This window comes from Rhineura floridana, chromosome 8, assembly GCF_030035675.1.
Source record: "Rhineura floridana isolate rRhiFlo1 chromosome 8, rRhiFlo1.hap2, whole genome shotgun sequence".
Classification (NCBI taxonomy): domain Eukaryota; kingdom Metazoa; phylum Chordata; class Lepidosauria; order Squamata; family Rhineuridae; genus Rhineura; species Rhineura floridana.
In genome coordinates this window covers 8,224,767-8,251,600 of record NC_084487.1, presented here as the reverse complement: position 1 = coordinate 8,251,600, position 26,834 = coordinate 8,224,767, and the positions used below count along the sequence as shown (strand labels likewise).

The window sequence follows — 26,834 nt, the reverse complement described above, 5'->3', positions numbered from 1 at the left end:
AAATGGCAAATGCAATTCAATATAAACAAGTGTAAAATTATGCATATTGGAGCAAAAAATCTTAATTTCACATATACGCTCATGGGGTCTGAACTGGCGGTGACCGACCAGGAGAGAGACCTCGGGTTTGTAGTGGACAGCACGATGAAAACGTCGACCCAGTGTGCGGCAGCTGTGAAAAAGGCAAATTCCATGCTAGCAATAATTAGGAAAGTTATTGAAAATAAAACAGCCGATATCATAATGCCGTTGTATAAATCTATGGTGCGGCCGCATTTGGAATACTGTGTACAGTTCTGGTCGCCTCATCTCAAAAAGGATATTCTAGAGTTGGAAAAGGTTCAGAAGAGGGCAACCAGAATGATCAAGGGGATGGAGCGACTCCCTTACGAGGAAAGGTTGCAGCATTTGGGGCTTTTTAGTTTAGAGAAAAGGCGGGTCAGAGGAGACATGATAGAAGTGTATAAAATTATGCATGGCATTGAGAAAGTGGATAGAGAAAAGTTCTTCTCCCTCTCTCATAATACTAGAACTCGTGGACATTCAAAGAAGCTGAATGTTGGAAGATTCAGGACAGACAAAAGGAAGTGCTTCTTTACTCAGCGCAGAGTTAAACTATGGAATTTGCTCCCACAAGATGCAGTAATGGCCACCAGCTTGGATGGCTTTAAAAGAAGATTAGACAAATTAGGGCTATCAATGGCTACTAGCCATGATGGCTGTGCTCTGCCACCCTAGTCAGAGGCAGCATGCTTCTGAAAACTAGTTGCCGGAAGCCTCAGGAGGGGAGAGTGTTCTTGCACTCGGGTCCTGCTTGTGGGCTTCCCCCAGGCACCTGGTTGGCCACTGTGAGAACAGGATGCTGGACTAGATGGGCCACTGGCCTGATCCAGCAGGCTCTTCTTATGTTCTTATGTTCTTATGTTCTTAATCCTCTGGTTGAAGATGTCCTCTATTTGAAGAGCTGTCTGGTCTGTCCGGTTGAAGAGTCCTAAGAAGGGGGAACTGGAAGGACACTGAAGTTTATTTATTTATTTATTATTTATTTATTATTTATTTATTGTATTTATATACCGCCCCATAGCCGAAGCTCTCTGGGTGGTTTACAGTAACTAAAAACATTAAAAACAAATATACACATTTAAAACACATCTTTTAAAAACAATTTAAAACACAATTTAAAAATTTAAAACAATTTAAAAAACACATGTTAAAATGCCTGGGAGAAGAGGAAAGTCTTGACCTGGCACTGAAAAGATAACAGTGTTGGCGCCAGGAGTGCCTCGTCAGGGAGATCATTCCATAATTTGAGGGCCACCACTGAGAAGGCCCTCTCCCTTGTTGCCATCCTCCGAGCTTCCCTCGGAGTAGGTACCCGGAGGAGGGCCTTAGATGTTGATCGTAGTGTACAGGTGGGTTCGTATCAGGAGAGTTGATGATGGCTATACTCTACCTCCACGATTGGAGGCTGCATGCTTTTGAATACCAGTTGCTGGAAACCATAGGAGGGGAAAGAGTGCTCTTGTGCTCAGGTCCTGCTTGCAGGCTTCCCATCTGGTTGGCCACTGGGAGAACAGGATGGTAGACTAGATGAGTCATTGGCCAGATCCAGTAAGCTCTTTTTATGTACATATGCTCTTATGCCAATCAATAGCACTTGGACAGCAGACTGGGCAGCAACCCAGGTCACCTGGTCAAAGTCTTGCCACTCTGGCGAGATGTATTGTGTCTCTATTTAAATCATAATCATTGTTTAATATAAATCATAATAATTATTTTAAGTTTGTGTCTAGACATGTAATTAGCATATGCAAATGTTATGCAAACCCATGCCCTCTTTTGTTTTCAGTTGGTGCATTTTCTTCTAAGAACATGAAAAGAGCCCTGCTGGATCAAGCCACTGTCCCATCTAGTCCAGCATCCTATTCTTACAGTGGTCAACCAGATGCTCCAATGGGAAGCCCAAAGAGGGACCTGAGTGCAACAGCACTCTCCCCACTTGTGATTCCCAGTAACTGACGTCCAGAAGCATGCTACCTCCAAGTGGGGAAGCAGACCATAGTCACTGTAGCTGGTAGCCATTGATGGCCTTCTCCTCCATGAATTTATCCTATCTTCTTTTGAAGCCATCCAAGTTGGTGCCCAACCAGCTCTACTCCTTGTGGGAATGAATTCTGTTAGAATAAACAAACTTGCATGTTCCCTTGTAAAAAGGAAGATGTTCTCTTTAAGGGATATTTTGGGGGATATCCCTATGTACCTGTTTACCATGATGTAACTTCCTTTTTTTTTTTTTTCAATAATTTTTATTCAGATTTTCATAAAACATACAAGACAAAATCATAAAACATTCAAAGACAAAAAACAAAATCAAAAATAGTTAAACAAAAAGAAAAAAAGAAAAAAAAAACAAAAATAAAAAATAAAGAGTAAAATATTGACTTCCCATTTGTCAAAGATCAAATCAGTTATAAGTCTATAATATATAACAATCCTGTCTCTTAAGTCATATTATAAAATCACTTTCCTCCAGTAGTTATCTTACTTAATCATCAAATCTCATAAACATTACTTTATTCTTTCCACAAAAAGTCAAAGAGAGGTTTCAATTCTTTAAGAAATATATCTATCAATTTTTTTTTTCCAGATAAGCATATCGATTAATCCATCTCATTACTAATTATGATAATCTTATTGTCATAACCATAGTCAAAATAAACATTTCAATTAATCCATCACATCAGAATCTGTTAGGTTCAATAATTTCAGTAGCCATTGTTCTATTATCTCTATTAGTTCCATTTTCCATCTTCCATCTTCAGTAGTCTTGTTAAGTCCAGTAATTTCAATATCCAATCTTCCATTATCAGTATTCCATAATAATCTTGCTGTCAAAGCCATAGTCATATAGTAAGAGTCTGATGGGAATTACCTCTATCCCAAATATTTTCTTGCCATCCATTCTGAATAGGTTGCTGAAATACTGCTGTAAAATCATATCTCTGTTCTTTTTTTCAAAATACACTGGGTCATCTCTTAAAAGTTTTTCCATTGTCACATGGCTGCAGTTAATTCCATAGATTTTCTCTATATTGGGCTCCATCACATCATTCCAGTCCAGAAGATTATCCATGCCATTGATAACTTTATCTCTAGAATCTTCATTCATTTCTTCAGAGATAACATTGAGTTCCAAACAATAGATTTTATTTCTAAAGTCCATAGACTCCAAATCTTGTTCCTGTTCCACGTTGGTTCCAATCTCCGGGATCTCCTCTCTCACAGGGACCCCTATTCCAGTCTCCAGGGTCTCCTCTCTCACAGGGACCCCTGTTCCAATCTCCGGGGTCTCCTCTCTCACAGGGACCCCTTCCAGGGTCACCTCTCTCACAGGGACCCTTATATCTTTAATCTCCTGCTTCATTTTACTCAATTCAATTTTCGTTATCTCAATCTCATCCATTATTTTCTGAAACATAGTTATTTCCAGATTTTCAGCCACTTTCTTAATTGCCATTTTAAAAGAAAAATATAGGAAAACCACTTCTTATTTCAGCAACAATTGGGTTAATTCTCCAAACTTGGTGACATCACAGTATAAACAGAGCAGACAGCCTTATCTCTCCAATAGTTAAGTAAACAAAATGCAGTTCCCAGGATCGAAACAATTAATGGCAATCGTCAAGAAACAGATTCGTCAAAATAAAATAGACCAAAAAGAGAGTAGTCTCAAAACAGTATAATATTTTTCAAAATAAAAATCTGGAATAGAAATCCCTCTTCTGTGTATATCTTTAGAATGCAAATCCAGGACAGCTTTTTGCAACAAAAACAGAGATAAGCTATTAATTAGTGCGTAGCAGAGAGAAGTTATGGCTCCCCAGTGAGATGTCAAAAACTGATCAATCTGGCAAATCTCTTTTAAACAGCAACAATTTAAGTCAAGTAAAAGAAAAATATAGAAAGAAGGGTGCTTGCCTGTTAGTGCGTTCTCTCTTAGAAGATAAGATGAACGTTCGCTTTAACAGATAGAGCTTGCTGTTGAAAATCCGTCCCACCTTCGTCGGCTGGACCTCGTCCCATAAATTAATGAGATCTGGTCGTCCCAACAAAAATAGGCTTTGAGGTTAATCTCTTCGTTTCTCCCTACCCGGGAGAAGTTTAATCAGTCAAAAAAAAAAGAAAAAACTGACTGATATATCTGAATAAGCTTCTTTTGAGGCAGGAGCCCGTCTCAAAAGCAGGCACAGGCTAAGTCACCCTTCCCGGAAGTCTCCACCATGATGTAACTTCCTAATGGGTGGGGTTAGTTACCTGGCTTCCTCCTCCTTTGTCCTGGATATTAGCAGATTCCTGCATATCCACCATTGCTACTACTTTTTACCTCTGGGAGAGGCATCATGGAAGATGCTCTCTCCTGAGACCATCATTACCAAAGACTAATGGACTCCTAATCTCTCCATCTAAGCTAGAGCCTATGTTTCCTGAACATATGAAAGGTCACGACTCGTGAGGAAACATTCTTTATTTTTTTACCTAAGAAGATTGTGTCTGCTGTTATTTGTGTCTGAGGAAAAAGGTGGGCTGGTTGATTCTCACTCTACTGTTCGTGTTTATATCTCTGCTAAGAAATAGGACCACAAAACTGTTCCTATTTCATTTTTAAGATACCAAACAAATTCGATAGTTTAATTTTTTGGTGATGCATAGTGGAATACTTGTTGTACAACGAAAGGGTGGTCCTTTAGGAAAGGAGGCATCAGAAGCACCATCTGATGTGCACATGACTTTTATGTACTCCTATTTACCAAGGATGGTCCCTTCATTCCGCTACCTGTCCCTGGTAGATCTTTGCTCTGTTTTGCCCCAATTTTCCCCTCTTGGGATATGCCTTGTCAAAGTTGCCTTATGCCAAGTCAGAACAATGGTCCATCTGGCTCAGCATCATCTACACAGATTGGCAGATACTTGTTGTAAGAAGGAGACTTTCCCCAGCCTAGCTGGAGATGCTGAGAACTGAACCTAGGGCCTTTTGCATGCAAAGCATGTGCTTCACTGCTGAGCCACCCTCTCTTACTCACTCTTAAAAACAAAAGACTTTAGAACATATTAAAACAAAACATCTGTAAAAACATATTTAAAAAACAACTTTAAAAACATCTTAAAAAGGAATTCCAGCACAGACGCAGACTGGGATCAGGTCTCTACTTAAAAGGCTTGTTGAAAGGTCTTCAGCAGGCATTGATAAGATAACAGAGATGGCCCCTGTCTAATATATAAGGGGAGGGAATTCCACAGTGTAGGTGCCACCACACTAAAGATCCACATCTTATGTTGTGTGGAATGAACCTCCTGATAGGATGGTATCTGCAGGTGGCCCTCACCTGGACAGCATAGTGATTGATTGGGTGTATAAGGGTAAGATGGTCTTTCAGGTATCCTGGTCCCAAGCCGTATAGGGATTTGTACACCAAAACCAGAACCTTAAACCTGGCCTGGTAGCTAATGGGCAGACAGTGCAATTCTTTCAGCAGCGGGGTGACATGTTGACGATACCCTGCCCCAGTGAGCAGTGAACATTTTGTCCTAGCTGCAGCTTCCTGACCAATCTCAAGGGCAGCCCCATAACGTCTTCAGGAAGTTGCCACCCCCAGGTTTTTTAGAGGTCAACTTTTGGAGTGGAGAGGAGAGAGGAGGCATTATCTCGGTGTCAAGGCATGAACACCAAGGGACAATACACTGCAGAGCTGGGCAATTAACCAGTTCTGCACTCCAGTCCACAGAACAAACAAGGTAAGATGCATGTATACCAGTCTGTTTAACAGGAATTGCTATTGTCAGGGTAAGAACATGAGGTCTCCCTCTCTCTCTCTGGATCAGACCAAGACTTATCTAGCTCAGGAATGGGAAGATGTTGCTTACTAGATATTTGCTGGACACCAACTCCCATCAGCCCCAGCCAGCATGGCCACTGGACAAGTATAATGGGAATTGTAGTCCAGGAATATCTTGAAGTCCATAGCTTCCCTATCCAAAAATCTAGTTCTAGCATTCTCTTTATGTCTGTGTTTGTACCCAATCCATTTGCCTGGATTAATAAACTGTCCACCTTATAGGACAAGGGTCAGGGCTCATTGGCAGAGCATCTGCTTTGCATACAGAAGGTCCCCAGTTCAATCTCCAATGGCATCTCCAGGTAGGGTTTGGAGACACCCCTGCCTGAAGCCCTGGAGAGCCTTTGCCAGTCATTGTCAGCAATATTGAATTGGATCAGTGTTCTTCAACCTTGGTTCCCCAGATCTTGCTGGGCTACAACTCCCATGAACCCCAGCCATCTTAGTCAATGGCCAAGGATGGTGGGAGCTGTGGTCCAACAACATCTGGAGACCCAAGGTTCAAGAACAGTTGACTAGATGCACCTATGATCTGACTCAATATAAGGCAGCTTCCTAAGGAGTTTACTTTGCTCCTTGTTTGAGTGACAGCACCGTCTTTTGTGGCAATCTGAGATTAATTTGCAAGAAAAGGTGCCAGTTGTGAGTCTGTATGGATCTGTTAATCCCCTCCTCGTTTCCTCTCCTGGGCGTCATGCACTGATGCATTGCTAGGCTGTTAGGGCAGAGAGGCTGCTTGCTGCTTTTGCAAATCAGGCTACACCCGAAACGGCGTCGGTTTCCCAAGGCAGTTGCTTATAAAATCAGCATTGGCTGGAGGCAGGATTCTGCTGAAATCTGAAAAAAAAAGATGCTTCAGGAGATAAGAAGAGGCAAGGAGCATTGTGCACGAGGGAGACGAGGCAGAGCTGCGACAGGGCACTGCTGGGTCAGAGCCAATTCCCCCTGGCGTCTTCCTAGCACAGAAAATAAACTCCTGCAGAGTGTAGCAGACCTCAGAGAAGCTCTCCTTCCAGGCCCACAAGGCTGGCCCTCATTCTTTTCCAGTCTGGAGTGCTTTAATATAGTGCATTCTAGCCTTCAAAGCACTTCAAGGGGTATTATCAGCAATGTGTACATGTATGTGGGTGTGCAAGCACACATACACTGAAAGCAGGGTTGTAAGAAGGCATCATTTTCCATTCTACCCTGTATTCATCATGTGTAGCACTATTTCCTTTCCACAGCAGTTAATCTTCCACCATAAACTATTGTTATGGGTTTGGGGGCTGAGATGGATGATTTCTAGGAGTCCTCTTCAAGCCTCTGATTTGGAGCCCTGTACCTGGAGGTGGGCCCTGCAGGTGAGAAACCTGCTCCGCTGGTCAGATGGGTCTCCTTTGTTAATCTAATAGAGTGGCCAGGTAGACTAATGGGTCTATCAAGTGCCCATTAACTGGCGAACGGACCAGGGAGATCCTATTGTTATTGGAATGCTTCAGAAGAGCCCCCCTCCTGGGGTCAAAAGAGAGGCTTGTGTTTTTAGTGGAGTCAAAGCAAAGGCTAGGAACTGGAGACATGCAGTGAGGCCGGCTCCCTGCACCATGGCTTTAGGATGTCTCTTGTAAGCCTGATGGAAAAGCAAGATCTGCTGGACTGCTGATCCTTTGAACCCCACATCTTATTCTCAGGCTGTGAATGTATGTAAATAAACCATGTTTCATAAAGACACCATAGTCTCCGCTGACCTTCTTTCCAAGGAAACCAAACCTTGGGCAACCGCAGGGACCCCTGGAGATCTCTCACCACTCAGAGATTGGGGTGGCGCACAACGCTATGTTACTCGTCTTGCTGTCTGCTGTGGCAAAATTATGTAACCGACATAATTTATGTAATCAATTGCGTAAATTACATCGTGACTATGTTATTCCACCCCTTTCATTTCAATGCAAAGGAAATGCAATGCAAAGGGGGGGCATAATCAATTATGTATTGTTTGTGGACCAAAAGCAACAACAACGAATACTGATTGTATCCACTGGATAGATTTCCGTTCCAGACATGGGACGAATCAGCAAACATCTGCAATTTCCACTCTCATTTCCATTTTTGTTGGGATTCTCCAGCAGCTTGTATTCAGAGACGCAACTGCCCTAGCTGAGACTGAGAGCACAGGGGCCTGCTGGATATATTTATACATTTTATTTTTAAACAGGTGTAGATCACCTCCCTGCAAAAGAACTCATCGTAGCTAGTGAGGAACCAAGCGCCATATCGATAACAGGATGGTGCTGCATGCAGATGGCAAAACGCATCGCAGTGGCCCAACTTGAATACGCCGAATCCAAGAGCAGCAACAGAGAGCGGATATCATTCAGGCGACCATTGTCTGGGCGACGATAAGAAGAAGAAGAGCCCAGATGGATCAGGCCAAACGCCCATCTAGTCCAACATTCTTTTCCCACAATGGCCAACCAGATGCTTGTGGAGAGCCTGCAAACAGAACCTGAGTGCAATAGTGGTCTCCCCAATTGTAATTCCCAGCAGCTTATATTGAAAGGCATAATGCTTTGACAGTGTGGGAAGAACATAGCTGTTGTGGCTAGTAGCGTTGTCCTCCATGAATTTGCCTAACCCTCTTTTAAAACCATCCAAGTTGGAGGCCATGACACCTGGTGCGATGTATGACAACCGATGGGAGTGAATTCTGTAGTTGAACCATGCAAAGTACTTTCTTTGGTCTGTCCTGAAAATGACATCAGGCAGCAATATGTGTTGGGCTGGCCTTGTATTGAGCTGCCTTGGCCGCTTTCACACATGGGGCTGATTGCGTTACTTTAACGGATTAAAAAGGTAGTGCCTCTGTCCCGATTTCTAAAATTTGTTTCACACTGCAGTACCTGTTGCATTAAGGAACAGCAGCTTTTTCAGCCAATATACCGGCATTTTGTGCAACTGTCTTTCACATGGCTTCTTTTCGTCCCTCACCCATTATATACATGTGCACTGTTCCCCACTGTGCAGGAGGGCTAAGATCTCGTCCTGTCACCATGCAAGCCCTCTCCCTTTAGGATCTGACTTTTTAAATTGTTTTAGTTGTATCAAGCAAGGGATTATGTGAGAAATGCTGCTGCTATCTGTGCCGATGCCAGAATACCGGTACATCATTCATCAGGCAAAAAAACACCCCACTGCAACTAAAGGGCAGGAACGCACTGCATGCTGGGATGCCTGTCACATGAGCGGCTGCAGCTAGCAAAAAACTCCGGCAATCTTCCAGGTTCACAGGCTTGCCAAACGATTATTTGTGGCATCATTTATCATAGAAATTAGTGCTAAACTTCCACTACATTCCACTAGAATTCTGGAGCTAGCTTGTGCGTCGTGTGAAAGATAAAATATAAAGTGCAAATTACTAGGTAAGAAATCATCAGAATAACGGCCGTGTGAAAGCAGCCTTTGATATCTTCTTGGAGGGCAGGTCCACAATAATCAGCTATTATGTGAATGGAACCTCCATCTTCCAAGGCAATGTACCTCTGAATACACTAAAGAAATGATTGACAATGACAAATTTGAACACTGTACTGCAGGGGTATCCAACACAATGGCCAGCAAATGTTCTTTTGGGAGGACAGGATAAGAATTCAGTAAATAACAAATGAATAAATTGAATTCCATCCTCCATAAGGATGGAAAGATCTGTCTCTTTCGGTTCTCTCAGTTTCTCAGTTTTCCAGTGTTAAATTCAGTTCTCTACAATTCTACAGCGATCTGTGAATTTTTTTAAAAAAATCCTCAGGAAAATTCTCTACCATTTTAGTGCAAATTTCTCCAAATAAACTCATTTTTGTAGGTGGTTTTGACAAAGGTACACATTTTTGCCAGCCATTTCTCATCATTTCATGCCTTTTCCCCTGTTATTTTCACTCATGCATTCATGTTTATGCACTTTCCCCTAACATATGCATTTTTGTAAACGTTGCTTAGTTGGCGAACTGCATCCCAACATCCCAATAAATGCAAATTTCAAAGGATGGCTGCGTTTCGCTGCTCATATTGTTTTGGAAACGGCAAATTTGATAAATTCTGCTTGAAATGAGAAATGAATTGAAATTCTCACCCATCCCTAATCCTCCATCAGTTCCAGCTAGAATGGCCAGTAATCAGGATGGTGGGAGTTGTAGCCATGCATTACCTGGAGGGCATCACACCTGTTGTATCACCTAAGCTAAAAATGCAGCACATAAACCAGCAAAAACAAAAGGTAAGCAAAAACAAAACTGGACACCTGCAGTGCATTGATACCAGACAGATGTTGCCTGGCACCTAAATTAGAACAAGGGAGGAACTTTGGGGGGGTAGTTTCACTGATGGCTTGGAACAATAGAAAATGCCTCCTCTTATTGGAGTTTGGGATATATTGCAGTGGAGTGCGGTTATGAATAGTCTAGTAAGACTGTTGGTTGAAAGAATAGAGAATCTTACAATTTATTACTACTGAGAAATAAAACTATTCTGAATACAGAAGTAGGGTTGCCAGGTTCGGGGCGTGAGACTGATCCTGTATCTTTAGAAGAAGAGAAAGTCAGCCAAGTGCAGGTGTTCTTGCAACCCTGTAATGGGAAAAAACATAAGGTGGCATTCTCCCTCCCCCCTGCACAACTTTTAAAGATACAGAAGATCTCGTGGTTGCCAGGCCTGGCCTCCAAGAGGTCTTCTGCATCTTTAAAAGTTGTGCAGGGGTAAGGGAGAATGCCACCTTGTGGTTTTTCCCATTACAGGGTTGCAAGAACACCTGCACTTGGCTGACTTTCTCTTCTTCTAAAGATACAGGATCAGTCTCAGGCCCTGAACCTGGCAACCTTAGTACAGAGACATACATGTGGCCATTGCAAAGTCACATGACTCGCACTCACAGACACTGTCTCTGACTGACTAGAAAGGAAGTGGAAGGGAGGAATTAAAGCTTTAGAACAGTTACTAAGGAAGGAATCGGCAAAGAAAGAATAGATTGCCTTTCTATTTACCGCCCTCCATTGGTTCAAATTACTTCATAGAATCATTGAATAGTAGAGTTGGAAGGGGCCTATAAGGCCATCAAGTCAAACCCCCTGCTCAATGCAAGCATTAGTGTTTTACGCCCAACACCTTTATCTGGCAGTCACCTGTGAGGGTATCTGGAGATGGCCCTCTAATGAAGATCTTACTTCCCAAGCAGGATGGTAAGGAAAGACGGGTACCTTTCTAGGCTCCGTTGAACCTCACAGGGGATGCGGTGCTTGGTGCCCTTGCTGTCTTGGCTGCAGCTGATAACTAGAAACAGGCCTTCTCAGTGGCACTTGTCAAATCCTCTCCACAGTGATCCTTCTGGCATATCGAATTAGATAGGCAAAATGCCTGTGTATAAGGCAGCTTCCCAAGTAAAGCTCACTTTATTTTCCTGGCCTTTTCTTGAATGATATTGGCCTCCCCTCTGTTATGATTACTGCTGCTAGTTTTTGTTATTTGGGTTTTAATTTTTTTAATTAATTTTTTTTTACTTTTTATTTTTTTAAATAATAAACTGTCCTAAGAGGAAAGATGGGGTTAAAATGTTCAAATAAATCAACAGGCGAATAAATTGCCTTTGAGTGTATGCAGAGTACATTTCCTTCTCTAATTAGCAACCACAGTTCACTTCGACAATTCTGGGCATCTGGAATTGTGAGTTCCAGAAAGTGTAACTTGCAGGTAGGTATGAAACCTGGGTTTTTTTTTGGGGGGGGGGTTAGGGACAGCAATTTACAAATTTGAAAGTCCACATATCGGACAAGCACTGTCTCTGTGGTCTTTTCACTGCTTATGGAAGACCTTCCTTTTTCAGCAAGCCTTTCAAGGAGAGATTCTTATCCTAGTCTGTATCTGTATAGGATCTGAAATTGTTTTAATATATTTTGTTATTGTTTATGTTTTTATTGATTGTTATTCTTGTTAATCGCTTTACGGATGTTTCATGGGAAGTGATTCATAAAAAATGAAAATAATAAATAAATACATTTGTTATTTAATTAAAAACCAATTTCCTTTGTTAGAAATTGGAATGATTAAATTCTGTTCAGAATTGCAAGCGGTTTAAAGTAGCAAGGTGGTTGTGAAAAGCTGGAATCAGTCAGACCATCTAGCGTTCAGTACGCAGCAGAAACAGGGTCCACTCAGAGGACAATCCTCCTTTGCAACCCTCGCTGAAATGGTGCTGTTCAAGAGAAGTCCCCATTCATTTCAGTGAGGCTCAAGAAGGAGAACTTCTTGGTGGATTGGGCCCTAGATAGTAGATGGGAGGATTACCATGGAGAGGTTTAACATGTATTTTTTCATTAATCCTCCCAAAAGAATACAGGACAACTTGATTAATCTCAGAGAGTAAGCAGGTAAAAAATGGAAATTGACTGCATTCAAGCTGATCCCAGTTTATGGTGACCCTATGAATAGGGTTTTCATGGTAAGCAGTATTCAGAGGGGGTTTCCCATTGCCTCCCTCTGAGGCTAGTCCTCCCCAGCTGGCTAGGGGCTGCTCAGCTTGCCACGGCTGCACAAGCCAGCCCCTTCCTTGTCCGCAACTGCCAGCTGGGGGGCAACTGGGCTCCTTGGGACTCTGCAGCTTGCCCACGGCTGCACAGGTGGCAGGGCACATAACCCCTGAGCCACTCCCTGTGGGGTGATCTTTAGCTGGCCCTTGACACCCAGGAGACATGAGCGGGGATTTGAACTCGCAGACTCTGGACTCCCAGCCAGGCTCTCCTCCCCATTGTGCTATGCCAGCCTTTAAGCAGGTAAAGAGGGAGCCATTCAGGAGAAACTGTGATGCTTTGAAAGAAATCATAGAAAGACCCCAGAGCTTCAGAAGGGCCAAGTGTGCCCCACAGCAAACCCCATGGCTCCGACTTGCAACCAGACAAATAAGCCCAGTGGAATGCATTTCAAAACCATGCATCTTCACCTGTTCTTATTTCATATTTTTTTACAAGTGCCACATAATGTTCATTCAGAATCTGACCCTGGCATAGAAAGCTGACGCCCAGCCCACTAGAGCATCTACTTCCTCATTACCAAACGAGAAGACAAAGGCAGATGCTGCTAGAGGTGGAAGAGAAATTTGGTTTTCTTTGCATTTTTAATGAGAAATGACATAATTTGCTCTTCTCAAGCCAAGGCACCAGGAGTCGGGGAAATCTTTGTTTCAGCCCAAGGGCCACATTCTATTGGTGGGTGGGGCCAAGGGCAAAAGTGGGTGGGGCCATAAATGTACATTTTAACTGGGCACAATAGGCTAGTTTCTACACACACTCGCACACCTCTTTCTATCCTCCCTCCAAACAAGCCAGAGGTATAAACAACATTCAGGAACACATTCAAGCCAGGCAAGAACACTGAGGGTGTAAAGCAGGGCCAATGGGGTGTGGTCTGGGGAGAGTTCCAAGGGCCAGAGAGAGAGCATTCGGCCCCCGGACCGGAGGTTCTCCACCCCTGCAATACACAAATGGAAACATACGTAGCTATCCATTGAAATGTGCACTTTTCCAAATTTTGTGATGGAGTTCTCCAACTGAACAGTGTGTGCACAAATTATTATTATTATTATTATTATTATTATATTTATATCCTGCCCTTCCTCCCAGCAGGAGCCCAGGGCGGCAAACAAAAGCACTAAAAACACTTTAAAACATCATAAAAAGACCTTAAAATACATTAAAACAAAACAACGTTAAAAACATTTTTTAAAAAGTCTTTAAAAACATCTTTTAAAAAAGGGTTAAAACATATTATTAAAGAAAACATATTAATAGCAATTCTAACACAGACGCAGACTGGGATAGGTCTCAACTTAAAAGGCTTGTTGAAACGGGAAAGTCCTTCAAAAGGCGCCGAAAAGATAACAGAGATGGCGCCTGCCTAATATTTAAGGGGGGTGGGATTCATATGCATATATTAGGGGAAAATATGCACAAAAGCACACATTTATATTAGTGAGAGCCTAGGGCCATACTACCCTGAACACGCCCAATCTCATCTGATCTTGGAAGCTAAGCAGGGTCAGGCCTGGTTAGTACTTGGATGGGAGACTGCCTGGGAATACCGGCTGCCGTAGGCTTGAAGGCAATGGTGAACCACCTCTGAATACCTCTTACCCTGAAAACCCTATGAATACATAAAAAAAAAAAAAAAAGATTTGTACGGTCGCCATAAGTCGTAATCGACTTGAAAGAGTATAACAGCAACAATATTAGTGAGAATAACATACAGAAATGACTTGTATATTGGGGGGAAATGCTTCCAAAAAAAGTGTATAAGGGTCAAAACAGCATACAAAAATGTGTTGGAGGAATTTGCAATAAAATGTCAAGGCCTAACAAATATGTTGCTGCCTACTGAGAGGAAGGGCAGGATCTAAATCTAAATCTAGAGCTAAATATCAATCAATCAGTCACCAGTTGTTGCAGATTTGAAAACTGCTGTGGAGAACTAAATTTAAGATTGGGGCGAGAAAACTGAAATCACCAGATTCATCCATCCCTAGGTGCAGCAGTCAGAACTTCTACAAGGCGCACCTGCTGAAATCCTCTCTTCTGCACTACTATTGAAGGTGCAAAAGCTTTCACCTGGTCACACTGTCTTACAGCTAGAATTGGGGGATATTCGGTTTACCAGGCCTATTTAGGGAGGAAAGAGGTCCCTTCTAGAGATTTATACCCATTGAAAGAACTGGGAGCTGGGAGATGAGTCCTGTCCAGTGGCAGCCAGTGAGATGGCTGGTTAGGCAAAAACCATTGGCTGGTACAATACACTTGTATCACTCTTGGGATGAAAAGATTGTGACAGGGTGAAAGAAAAGAGCTGATTTCATCTACTATGGTGAATCCAAGTGTGAAGAACCATGACAGGTGGGAAAATGTGTGAATGTATGTGTGTGTAGGAAAGCCTGGAGAAATCTGGCAAAACACTGGCAAATGTAGGATGAAATATGATGGCTCAGGGCTGGGGCAAGGCAGATGGAGTCCAGGAGAATGCAAGAAGAGCCTGGCTGCTGGATCGGGCCAAAGGGGGCCCATCTAGTCCAGCCAATGGTTCTCATAGTCGCCAACCAGATGCTCAAATGTGAAGCCTGCAAGGAGGACCTCAGCACAAATGAGAGTTACCTGGCATTACGAATCCCATTACTGACCACCTGACAGAACATGGCTTGAATGAGGGTTGCCAGTCATTAAGGATTTCATTTTTCCATTTGGTATTTTTTGCTTTAGGTTCTGCATCAGGTCTTCTGCTGAATTACAAGCCACATTTTTGACCTGGAGTGATTTCAAACATTTTACTCTATTTGACCACACATCCTGATCCGGCGGGCCCTAAACCTTGATGCATCAAACTCCACCAGGACTCAGACTACGCTGTGCTAAAATCTATCAGGCTCTCCACATGACCTGCCCCAAATGCAAAGGCTTCACCTCCTGATGCACGCAAACCTATCAGGCTCTGCCCCTGACCACTCAAAAACCACCTCTGGCCTTGACCCTGCCCAGTGACACCTCTGAATACTACTTATGGTATGTGTTTTTAAACCAGGGGCAGAGACCTTTTTCATTCCCTTCTGGGCAGTCTTCCAGGGACACCATGCCAATGGTGGGTGATGCCAGAGGCAAAAGTGGGCAGAGCAACAAATGGGAATTCTACCTTTGTGTGGTAGCAGTGGAGGCTGGTGGCTCCGATGTCAGCAGGGCAGTCAATCCGGTCTGGGTTTTAGTCCGAACTTAAAAGGAGCCCCTTGAAAGTTCAGACGAAAACCCGGACCGGATTCACTGCTCCACTGAAATCAGAGCCAGCAGTCCCCACTGCACAGTAGGCTAGTTTCCACACACATCCACACACCCCTCTCCATCCTCTAGCCAGGCAAGCAGGAAGCATGAGCAGAGTTCAGAGATACCTTCCAGCCATGCAAAAACACTCAAGGAGTGTGCAAAGGAGGGCTGATGGCAGGCAAGGCTCAGGAGGGTGTGTGGGCTAAGGAGAGTGCCAAGGGCCAGAAAGAGAGGCCTGGGGCCACATTTGGACCCCAGGGCTGAGGTGACCCATCCCTGGCGTAAACAATGGGAGACGGCTGTTATCTTCTTGCCCAGATTGTGCGTTTCCTGGAAGCATCTACTCAGCCACCATTGGAAACTAGATACTGGGGCAAGAGGGACTTTTGCTCTGATTCAGCAGGGCTGTTTGGGTATTCTGAACTTAAATTTTGCCTGAGGCTGGACTGATGAAACCCTGCTTGAATGGCTACCTGAGAGAGAGACAGAGAGAGAGAGACAGAGAGAGAGAGAGAGAGACAGAGAGAGAGAGAGAGATCAGTGTTAAAAGAGGCAAAGCCGCAGTGAAAATGTGAGAGGCAACAGCAGCAGCAGGTCTCCATTTCCCAACTCTGCCTGCACACACCCAACAACCATGGCAACTAGTCATTTGCTCTCTTTAAAGGGAAAAAAAATGAAAACTGACATTCTTTAGATTCTGCTGATTAGATTGTCTTCTTTTTCTCTCGCTTGTGCCTGGGAATGTCTTTCCGAGGCCAGGGATGGATTTGGGGGGGTGGGGAGGTTGAAAAGAGGGAGCTTTCTGGTTGCATAAAGTTCTCCCCCTCTTCTTTTGGTTGCTAAGCAATCTGTGTGCTCTCCGAAGCCACCGAGAGACAGACCCTTGGCTTGCTGCGTTCCACTGTTTCATTTGCAATTTAAATTCCCTGACAGGCAGAGGCAACCAAGCTGTTCACTTAAGATTGCAAAAAAGAAAAGAAAAAAAGGAGAAAAAGTTATTTTGAAATACAGGGAATATCCAGTGCCTCAAGCTCTTCATAAATTTCTTTGATAGTTATGGTGAGACGAGATGGGAAAAGGGGGGGGGGAGGCAGAAAACTACACTGACTGTAGACCAGGCTCACCTGTTGATTGTCTAATGCACTTCCCCCTGGAGCAGAGCTGAGATGGGGGGCCAATAGGCAACCAAGTGGGGGGAAATACCTGGAGCAACGGCTGCCATCTCTTTCCATCTCCTGTGTATCCCCGCATCTCTGTTTCTTAATCTAAAATGGTTCTGCAGTGGGGATCAAAGATCAGAGCTCCAGTTAAAATCTCACATTGCATATAGCATGGGAATGGGGAAGACTTTTCAGTATGAGGGCCGCATTCCCTTCCGGACAACCTCCTGAGGGCCACATCCCAGTGGAGGGCAGGGACAAAGGGAAAAGTGGGTGGAGCAATGGATGTGCATTTTACCTTTGTATAGTAAGCTAGTTTCAACACTCACTTGCAAAACTCTTTATATTTTCCAGAGGTCAGTGGTACATTCTAACCAGGCAAAAATTCCTTGGCGGTGATGCAGGGCCAGTGACCTGGGAAGAGTTCTGGGGCCAGATAGATAGGCTTGGAGGGGTGGATTTGGCCCCTGTGCTTGAGGTTCCTCACCCCTGTTCAGGTATTTGTCAGGGTTTCCCCACTGTTTCTGTGCACACTTGTTGAGAAGAGGAGACCTCTGAACACGAGCAGAGAGCATTCGCTCCAGGGATGGAAAGATCTGTCAATTTATGTTCTGTCAGTTGCTCACTTTTCTAATGTTAAATCCGGTTCTCTACATTTCTGCAGCAATCTACTATTTTTTTAAAAAAAAAAAATCCTTGGGAAAATTCTGCATCATTTTAGTGCAAATTTCCCCAAATAAACAGTTTTGTAGGCAGTTTTGACAAAGGTACACATTTTTGCCAGCCATTTCTCATCACTTCATGCCTTTTTGAATGTTATTTTCACTCATGTATTCATTTTTATGCACACTTTCCCCTAATATATGCATTTTTAGAAATATTGTTTAGTTGGTGAACCGCATCCCAAAATTCCAATAAATGCCATTTTCGAAGGATGGCTGTGTTTCGGTTCTCATATTGTTTCGGAAAGCGCAAATTTGATAAATTCTGCTTGAAATGCGAACTGAATCAAAATTTTCACCCATCCCTACCACAGTCAGCTCTCATAGGGAGCCCAGGGAGGGGAGCCTTGACTAGGATGAGATCTGTTGGCTGGTTCAAAAACATTCCGTCAAGTTAACAAGCTGGCATCAATTTGAGTTTATTCTTTGTCCGCTAGCCACTGCTTTTACTAATCCCTTTTCCCCTCCCCCCAAATATTGATATTAATATCTGTCTTTAAAAGGAAATATCGATAAAGTTATTCTAAATATCTAAAGTTTAGAGGCAGATTTTTTTTAAAAAAAATCAATTTTTCCAAAATAGCAGCAGAAAATCACTACATTAAAATTTAATCTGTGATGATAGAGAATAAGCAAATTAATGGAAATTTTGGTACCAAATCCAAATTGGCCAGTCGTCTAGTACATCCCTAGTCTTGACTCTGGTCTATTTCATGGCCAAGGCTAAGTGCTGGACCAGTGATGAATGAAATTAACTGGGCTTTTTAAAGTCAGATCCATTTCTGAGCCCTGAAAAACCTCAATATAAATTTCCTGGTGACTTGCGCACGTGTGTCTGTGTGTGCGCACATGCACACAAACCCCATTCCCTGAATAACTGACACAGAAGAAAAATCCCCCTTTCCCCTGGTTACCCTGTTAATTAAGTAATGCTAACTCATTCTGAATGTTTGAGAGGAACTGGCAACCCCCTTTGAATCAGGTGTGGATTCACAGGTCACATACACAGACGAGGCCATCTGTTCATAGGGTAAAGAGTGAGAAGTTCATTTCTGTGCTTCCCTATGATTGGGCATTTATTTATTTATTTCATTAAACTTATAGACCGCCCCATAGCCGAAGCTCTCTGGGAGGTTCACAAGAACAAGAAAACATCAAAAATACAATAAACATGTAACAATATAAAACACATTAAAAATTTAAAATGTTAACAAGATTAAAACAATGTCAGCGCATACTAAACATATTAAAATGCCTGGGCAAAGAGGAAAGTTTTAACCTGGCGCCGAAAAGATAGTAACGGTGGCGCCAGGCGTATCTCCTCTGGGAGGTCATTCCACAGTTCAGGGGCCACCACAGAAAAAGCCCTTTTCCGTGTTGCCACCCTCCGAGCTTCCCTATACGTAGGAACTCGGAGGAGGGTCTTTGATGATGAGCGTAGTGTATGGGCAGGTTCATATTGGGGAAGGTGTTCCAACAGGTATTGTGGTCCTGTGCCGTGTAGGGCTTTGTAGGTTAAAACCAGCACTTTGAACAGGGCCCGGAAACAAATAGGCAGCCAGTGCAGGCGGGCCAGAATCGGTGTTATATGGTCGGACCGTCTGGTCCCCGTTAATAGTCTGGCCGCTGCATTCTGCACAAGCTGCAGTTTCCGGACCGTCTTCAGAGGCAGCCCCACGTAGAGCGCATTGCAGTAATCTAATTTCGAGGTTACCAGCGCATGAACTACTGAGGCGAGGTTCTCTCTGTCCAGATAGGGGCGTAGCTGGGCCACCAGCCGAAGTTGGTAAAAAGCACCCCGAGCCACCAAGGCTATCTGAGCCTCAAGTGACAGGGATGGGTCTAAAAGGACTCCCAAGCTATGAACCTGTTCATTCAGGGGGAGTGTAACCCCATCCAGAACAGGTCGAACATTCACCATTCTGTCAGGAGAACCACCCACCATCTCAGTCTTGTTTGGATTAAGCCTCAGTTTGTTAGCTCTCATCCAGTCCATTGTCGCAGCTAGACATCGGTTCAGCACGTCGACAGACTCACCTGAAAAAGATGAAAAGGAGAAATAGAGCTGCGTGTCATCAGCGTACTGATGGCAACGCACTCCAAAACTCCTGATGACCGCACCCAGCAGCTTCATATAGATATTAAAAAGCATGGGGGACAGAACTGACCCCTGCGGGACTCCATACTGGAGGTCCCAGGGTGTCGAGCAGTGCTCCCCAAGTACTACCCTCTGGAGACGACCCACCAAGTAGAAGCGGAACCACTGCCACACAGTACCGCCCACTCCCAGATCAGAGAGTCATCCCAGAAGGATACCATGGTCGATGGTATCAAAAGCTGCTGAGAGATCAAGGAGAATCAGTAGGGTCACACTTCCCCTGTCTGTCTCCCGACAGAGGTCATCAAACAGGGCGACCAAGGCTGTCTCCGTGCCAAAACCGGGTCTAAAACCCGACTGAAATGGATCCAGATAATTGGTTTCATCCAAAAGTGTCTGGAGCTGGTCGGCAACCACTCGTTCCAGGACCTTGCCCAGGAACGGAACATTAGCTACCGACCTATAGTTGTTGAGATTTTCTGGGTCCAGGGACGGTTTAATCCCTTTCACGGTGTGGAGAATATCATAATGGCTGCTTTCACACATGGGGCTGATTGCGTTAGTTTAACGGATTAAAAAGGTAGCGCTTCTGTCCCGATTTAATCCCTTTCACACTGCAGAACCTGTTGCGTTAAGGAACAGCAGCTTTTTCAGCTGATATACCGGCATTTTGTGCAACTGTCTTGTTTTCATCCCTCACCCATGCACACTGTTCCTCACTGTGTAGGAGGTCTAAGACCTCATCCCGTCACCATGAAAGCCCTCTCCCTTTAGGATCTGACTTTTCAAATTGCTTTAGTTGTATCAAGGCAGGGGTGTGTGTGGGAAATGCTGCTGCTATCCACACTGATGCCGGAATACCGGTACAACATTCATCAGGCAAAAAAACACCCCTGAACGACTAAAGGACAGGAACGCACTGCATGCTGGGATGCCTGTCACATGAGCGGCTGCAGCTAGCAAAAAACTCCGGCAATCTTCCAGGTTCACAGGCTTGCCAAACGATTATTTGTGGCATCATTTATCACAGAAATTAGTGCTAAACTTCCACTACATTCCACTAGAATTCTGGAGCTAGCTTGTGCGTCGTGTGAAAGATAAAATATAGAGTGCAAATTACTAGGTAAGAATGTTACCATGTGCTGACAGGCAGTAAGAAGCATAGGTTTTGATCCCCAAGGATGCAGGGGAACAAAGAGTTAAAAGGACAAGAGAGAGCCGAAACAAGGCTCAGGTTGCAGCAATTACACAGCTGCAGGAACTCAACCCTAATTGCTGGAGGGCCATAAAAATGGAGCTAGAGATTCCAGCTAGCGTGGGGGTGTGAGGAGAAAAGTCGATGAGAAGTGTATTGCCGAAAGTGCTTGCGCCGCGTAAGTGCCTATACCTGTTTATTGGACTTGTTTGTGAGCAGCAAATAAAGTTATGTTTAACTACGCTCCTGTGTACGTCTGCCTATTACGTTCTACCTGGTTCTGAAGGTCCACCGCTAACATAGGGTTATGGGCCCAGATTACAGCCGGACCCAACAGAACCAGTAAGCAGACAAACTGGAAAAAGGAGCATACGCAGGCAAGGAAGCAAGCACCATCGAGCTCCCGGAGAGAGAGGCCAGGATGGCAACGTCTTATGCATCTGGACTGCCTCTACAGCGTCTCAGCGAAACTAACTATATGAGTTGGCACATTAAAATGCAAATGCTGCTCATACGAGAAGATGTATGGCATGTTGTTGAGGCAGACGCTCCAGACGACCCCACAGAGGAATGGCAATGCCAGGACCAGAGGGCAAAAGCCACAATAATCCTGGGAGTGCAAGACTCTCAATTGCTGTATGTAAGCGACAGAGAAACAGCGAGAGAAGTTTGGGAGGCACTTCGGAGTGTGCATGTATGTACTATGGCTGGCAGCAAAGCGTTACTCACAAGAAGGCTGTTTCAAACCCGTTTAAAGGGAGGAATAAGCATGCACGAGCATATTCAGACTGTACGTAACCTGTTTGCACAGTTGCAGGACAGAGATGTGTATTATTCGGACCAGCAGCAGGTGTACGTGCTATTATCATCATTAAACGCCTCATATGATGCGGCAATCTCAGCGCTCGAGGCTTTACCCGATGAAGATCTGAACATGCTGTATGTTACCGAGAAGTTACTTCAGGAGGCGGAGAGACGACGTGAAAGCAGCGCAACTCAAGCCGCCACCGGTCCAAGTAAAAGGAAAGATGTCGTTAAAGACTACACGAGTGTAAAGAAATGCTTCAGATGTGGTTCCATGAAACATCTGCGTAAAGACTGTGATATGGCAAGAAAACCAGAGAAAGGAAAAGACTTTTTGTCTGTACGCGTAGTAGCAAGCGACACGAGTAAGAAGGACAGAGAAAACTCCCCTGTTTGGGTAATCGACTCTGGGTCTACTCATTTTCTCGCAAGTAAAAAGGAACAATTTAAAGTGCTCTCTCCTACACGTGAGCAAGTCATTTTGGCTGACGGATCGACACGCGAGGTACTGGGGAGGGGCACCATTTATGTAAACTGTTTAAAAACTACTTTGTCAAACGTGTTGTACGTTCCACAAATGGACATGAATATAATGTCTGTGTCTAAACTTAACAGTATGAATTATGATGTAACATTCTCAAAAGGGACTTGCACCATAAGCAGATTGGGAAAAGTGCAAGCAAAGGGACATTTATGCAATGCTCTGTATGTTATAGATCAATCTCAAGTAGCTGCTGTTAAAACTGTGTTAAATAAACCTACCCACGATGGGTGTATTCACGATTACCACAGGAAACTGGGACATGCTGGTTTCTCAACACTGCAGTTAATGCCAAAACACAGTGCTGATATTCAGTTTAAATGCTGCAAAGAATTTGTAGAATGTTCTGTCTGTAAAGAGACAAAGGCAGAAGCCGCACCGGTAAAGAGAAGCAGCGACTGCAAAGCGAGCAGGGTGTTTGAACTGCTAAGCATGGATTTAGTGGGTCCATTCCGTAAATCCAAAGGAGGTGCCAGATATTATTTAGTACTGGTGGATAATTTCTCAAGATATAGTTTTGTTTACTTGCTCAAAACTAAAGCAGAAGCAGCTAAGCATATTCGTCACTTTGTTAAATGGGTGGAAGCAAAACACTCTGTTAAGGTGGCACAGCTGCATTCTGATAGGGGAGGGGAATTTCTCTCCAGCTCTTTGCAGGGATTCCTTAAGGAAAAAGGAATAAAACATTCTCTAACGGCCACATGGGCGCCGAATCAGAACGGGATTGCAGAACGCAAAAACAAAAGCTTGCAAAATATGATGCGCGCTATGCTGTATGGCAGTAAATTAGCATCGAATTTTTGGTGAGAAGCAGCAATGTATGCGAACCATGTACTCAATAGGTTATACACGATAGCTGTGGATACAACACCATATGAAATGTTATATGGGAGAAAACCCAAACACACACATCTCCAACGGTTTGGAGCTACATGCTGGGTGCAGGTGCCCAAGGCACATAGTAATGGAACTCATGTACAAGGGTTAATCCTGGGCTATGAGAGGGCTGGCTATAGAATATGGGTAAAGGACTCACAGAGAGTAATGCTAAGCCGGGAGGTTTCCTTGGAATGCCCAGAAACCCCAAAAATGAAGGAGGATGTGGTGATGTTCTGGAATGAACACAGAGAAAGAAGGCCTGTTGCTAATGAACTGCAACAAGAGCCTAAGAGGGTAAATGAGGAAGCCAGTGTATATACCCCTATAGAAACAAATGTATCCCCAGGAGCTAATAGCGAAAGACAGCCTACCCTTTCTGTGAAACAAGAAACAGAACAAGAAAGTAATGAAGGAGAGGGGGGGATGGTCAGAACGTCTCACTGACTGAGCCAGTGACGGAACCCCGCAGGTCTCAGAGAGCTAACTTAGGTAAGCCTCCAGACCGCTTTACAATAGCAACCATTAAAGCAACCCAGAAAGATAACGAAACAGCACAGCCCCATGACGAGACAGATGATTGGACTGCACAGGATTACAAAATGTGGTTTGCAATGGTGGATGGAGGGAGTCATTGGATGGATCAACTAGATGAAGAGCTCTAAGCTCGAACTGAGGATTGAACTGTCTGTATGTGTAACATGTACTGTCTGTATATGTAACATGAACTGTGAAACATATGTATAAATGTATACTGCATTCCTTAGAAATCAAAAGCTGGGGGAATGTTACCATGTGCTGACAGGCAGTAAGAAGCATAGGTTTTGATCCCCAAGGATGCAGGGGAACAAAGAGTTAAAAGGACAAGAGAGAGCCGAAACAAGGCTCAGGTTGCAGCAATTACACAGCTGCAGGAACTCAACCCTAATTGCTGGAGGGCCATAAAAATGGAGCTAGAGATTCCAGCTAGCGTGGGGGTGTGAGGAGAAAAGTTGATGAGAAGTGTATTGCCGAAAGTGCTTGTGCCGCGTAAGTGCCTATACCTGTTTATTGGACTTGTTTGTGAGCAGCAAATAAAGTTCTGTTTAACTACGCTCCTGTGTACGTCTGCCTATTACGTTCTACCTGGTTCTGAAGGTCCACCGCTAACAAAGAAATCATCAGAATAATGGCAGTGTGAAAGCAGCCTTTGATATCTTCTTGGAGGGCAGGTCCACAATAATCAGCTATTATGTGAATGGAACCTCCATCTTCCAAGGCAATGTACCTCTGAATACACGGAAATTAGTGCTAAACTTCCACTACATTCCACTAGAATTCTGGAGCTAGCTTGTGCATCATGTGAAAGATCAAACATAATGCTCAAATTACCAGGTAAGAAATCGTCAGAATAACAGAATAAAGTGCAGTGTGAAAGCAGCCAATATCAGAACCTGAATGTCGGAAGATTCAGGACAGACAAACAAAAGTACTTCTTCACAGAGACAGCTCCCACAAGAGACACTGACAGCCACCAACTTGGGTGGCTTTAAAAGAGGATTAGACAAATTCATGGAGGAGAAGGCTATCATTGGCTACTAACCATGACGGGTATGTTCTACCTCCACTATTTGAGGCAATACGCTTCTGAATACCACTTGCTGGGAATCACAAGCGAGGAGAGGGCTGCTGTGTTCAAGTCCCGTTTGCTGGCTTCCCAGAGTCATCTGGCTGGCCACTGTGACAAGAGGGTACTGGAGGAGATGGGCCAGTTGCCTGATCCAGCAGGCTGTTCTTATTTGACATTCAATTTAGTTGCATTTAAAGGTGAACCTTCCTAATTTGCGCTTTCCAAAACAATACACAAGCTGAAACATACCCCCCCCCCCGGAAATTCACATCTCCAAATTTTGCAGGGCTGCTCTCTGACCAAGTAATGTGTACAAACATGAATATACCAGAGTGTGCATGAAAATGCGTATATTATTGAAAACATATGAAAATTTATTTATTTATTTATTATTTTATTTATGCCCCACACTTCCTTCCAGCAGGAGCCCAGGGCGGCAAACAGAAGCACTAAAAGCACTTGCATTAGTGAAAATGTGCATTAGTGAAAATGTGCATTAGTGAAAATTGCTTTGCAAAAATGTGCATACTAAACACAATTGCATACAAATATATTCTCACTAAAATGCTGGTGGATTTTCATTAGTCCTTTAAAACAAAATATTTGCAAACTAATGTGGAAATATAGAGATCTGAATTTAAGATTGGAAAAATGAGCAACGGAGAGAAACTGAAATGTACAGATTTGCCCATCCCAAACTTGATTCCATAGCACCGCAGCCTGCAGAACCAGACCAGGACCCTCACAGGTCCTTCTGCTAGGCACAACGAACCAAGGGCTTCTCCAACTATCTTGCCAATTCAACAATTTATGTAACACCCCAGGCAGGAGGCCATGAAGGACAGGGGAAGTGCAAGTCACTTGAGATAAGGACATATGGAGACCTGCTAGATTGGGCTAATGGCCCATCTTGTCCAGCATCTGTTCTCACAGTGGCCAACCAGATGCCCATGGGAAGCCCACAAGCAGGACCTGAGCGCAAGAGCACTCTCCCCTCCTGATGCTTCCGGCAACTGGTTTTCAGAAGCATACTGTGCCTGACTATGGTGGCAGAGCACAACCATCCTGGCTAGTAGCCATTGATAGCCTTTTTCCTCCATGAATTTGTCTAATCCTCTTTTAAAGCCATCCAAGTTGGTGGCCATCAATGTCTCCTCTGGGAGCAAATTCCACTGTTTAACTATGTGCTGTGTGAAGAATCTTCCAGCATTCTGCTTCACTGGATGTCCATGAGTTCTAACGTTGCGAGAGAGGGAGAAAAAAATTCACTAGCCACTTTCCCATACCATGCATAATTTTACACACTTCTATCCTGTTAACTCTTACTTTTTCTCTAAATTGTTGTTGTTATATGCCTTCAAGCCGATTATGACTTATGGCAACCCTATGAATCTTTTGGATATATTCATAGGCAGAGCTTGGAAAAGTTACTTTTTTGAACTACAACTCCCATCAGCCCAATCCAGTGGCCATGTTGGCTGGGGCTGATGAGAGCTGTAGTTCAAAAAAGTAACTTTTCCAAGCTCTGTTCATAGGGTTTTCAGGGTAAGAGGTATTCAGAGGTGGTTTATCATTGCCTTCCTCTAAGCCTACGGCACCCGGTATTCCCAGGCGGTCTCCCATCCAAGTACTAACCAGGCCTGACCCTGCTCAGTTTCCAAGATGAGACGAGATCGGGCATGTTCAGGGCAGTATGGCCATAGGCGTCTCTAAATTAAAAAGGCCCAAATGCTGCAACCTTTACTCATAGGTGAGACCAGATTGCTAGCCCTTCAAGAGGTGCTACTTCTTGCAGAGGATAAGAGAGGTGGACTGGAGACAGAGGCCCACAAGGCCTCCATTCACTTACAATCCTTGCTGACATGTTGACCTGGGGTTTCTTCTTCAGGGCCAGGACAACGGCTGACAAGATGGAGCTTTGGTGTAATCAGGCAAGGCCATTTAGATGTGCTCCTGCCTTTTCAGTTGCATGGATGAAGACAGCAAGAGCTGACAACTTTCTTTCTAGTAAGGCTCCTGTGCCTTTGACAGCTGTAGGACAAGCAGGAATTCAACAAGTGAAACTTTGACTAGCCTGCAGATATGAGCTTTTTCTGTTATTTTTTGCTTCTGTGATAGCTGTT

The 26,834-nt window shown here is 43.9% G+C and overlaps 1 non-coding gene and 1 pseudogene across 1 annotated transcript; one reads left to right on the top strand and one right to left on the bottom strand.

The window, feature by feature from the left end:
• The first annotated feature begins 13,885 nt into the window (after window positions 1–13,885).
• Window positions 13,886–14,004, top strand: LOC133363430 (5S ribosomal RNA). The gene has a single exon (XR_009757673.1). It is a non-coding gene; the product is annotated as a 5S ribosomal RNA (ribosomal RNA).
• Window positions 14,005–26,297: 12,293 nt separating this feature from the next.
• Window positions 26,298–26,416, bottom strand: LOC133363556 (5S ribosomal RNA; annotated as a pseudogene).
• Window positions 26,417–26,834: the final 418 nt, after the last annotated feature.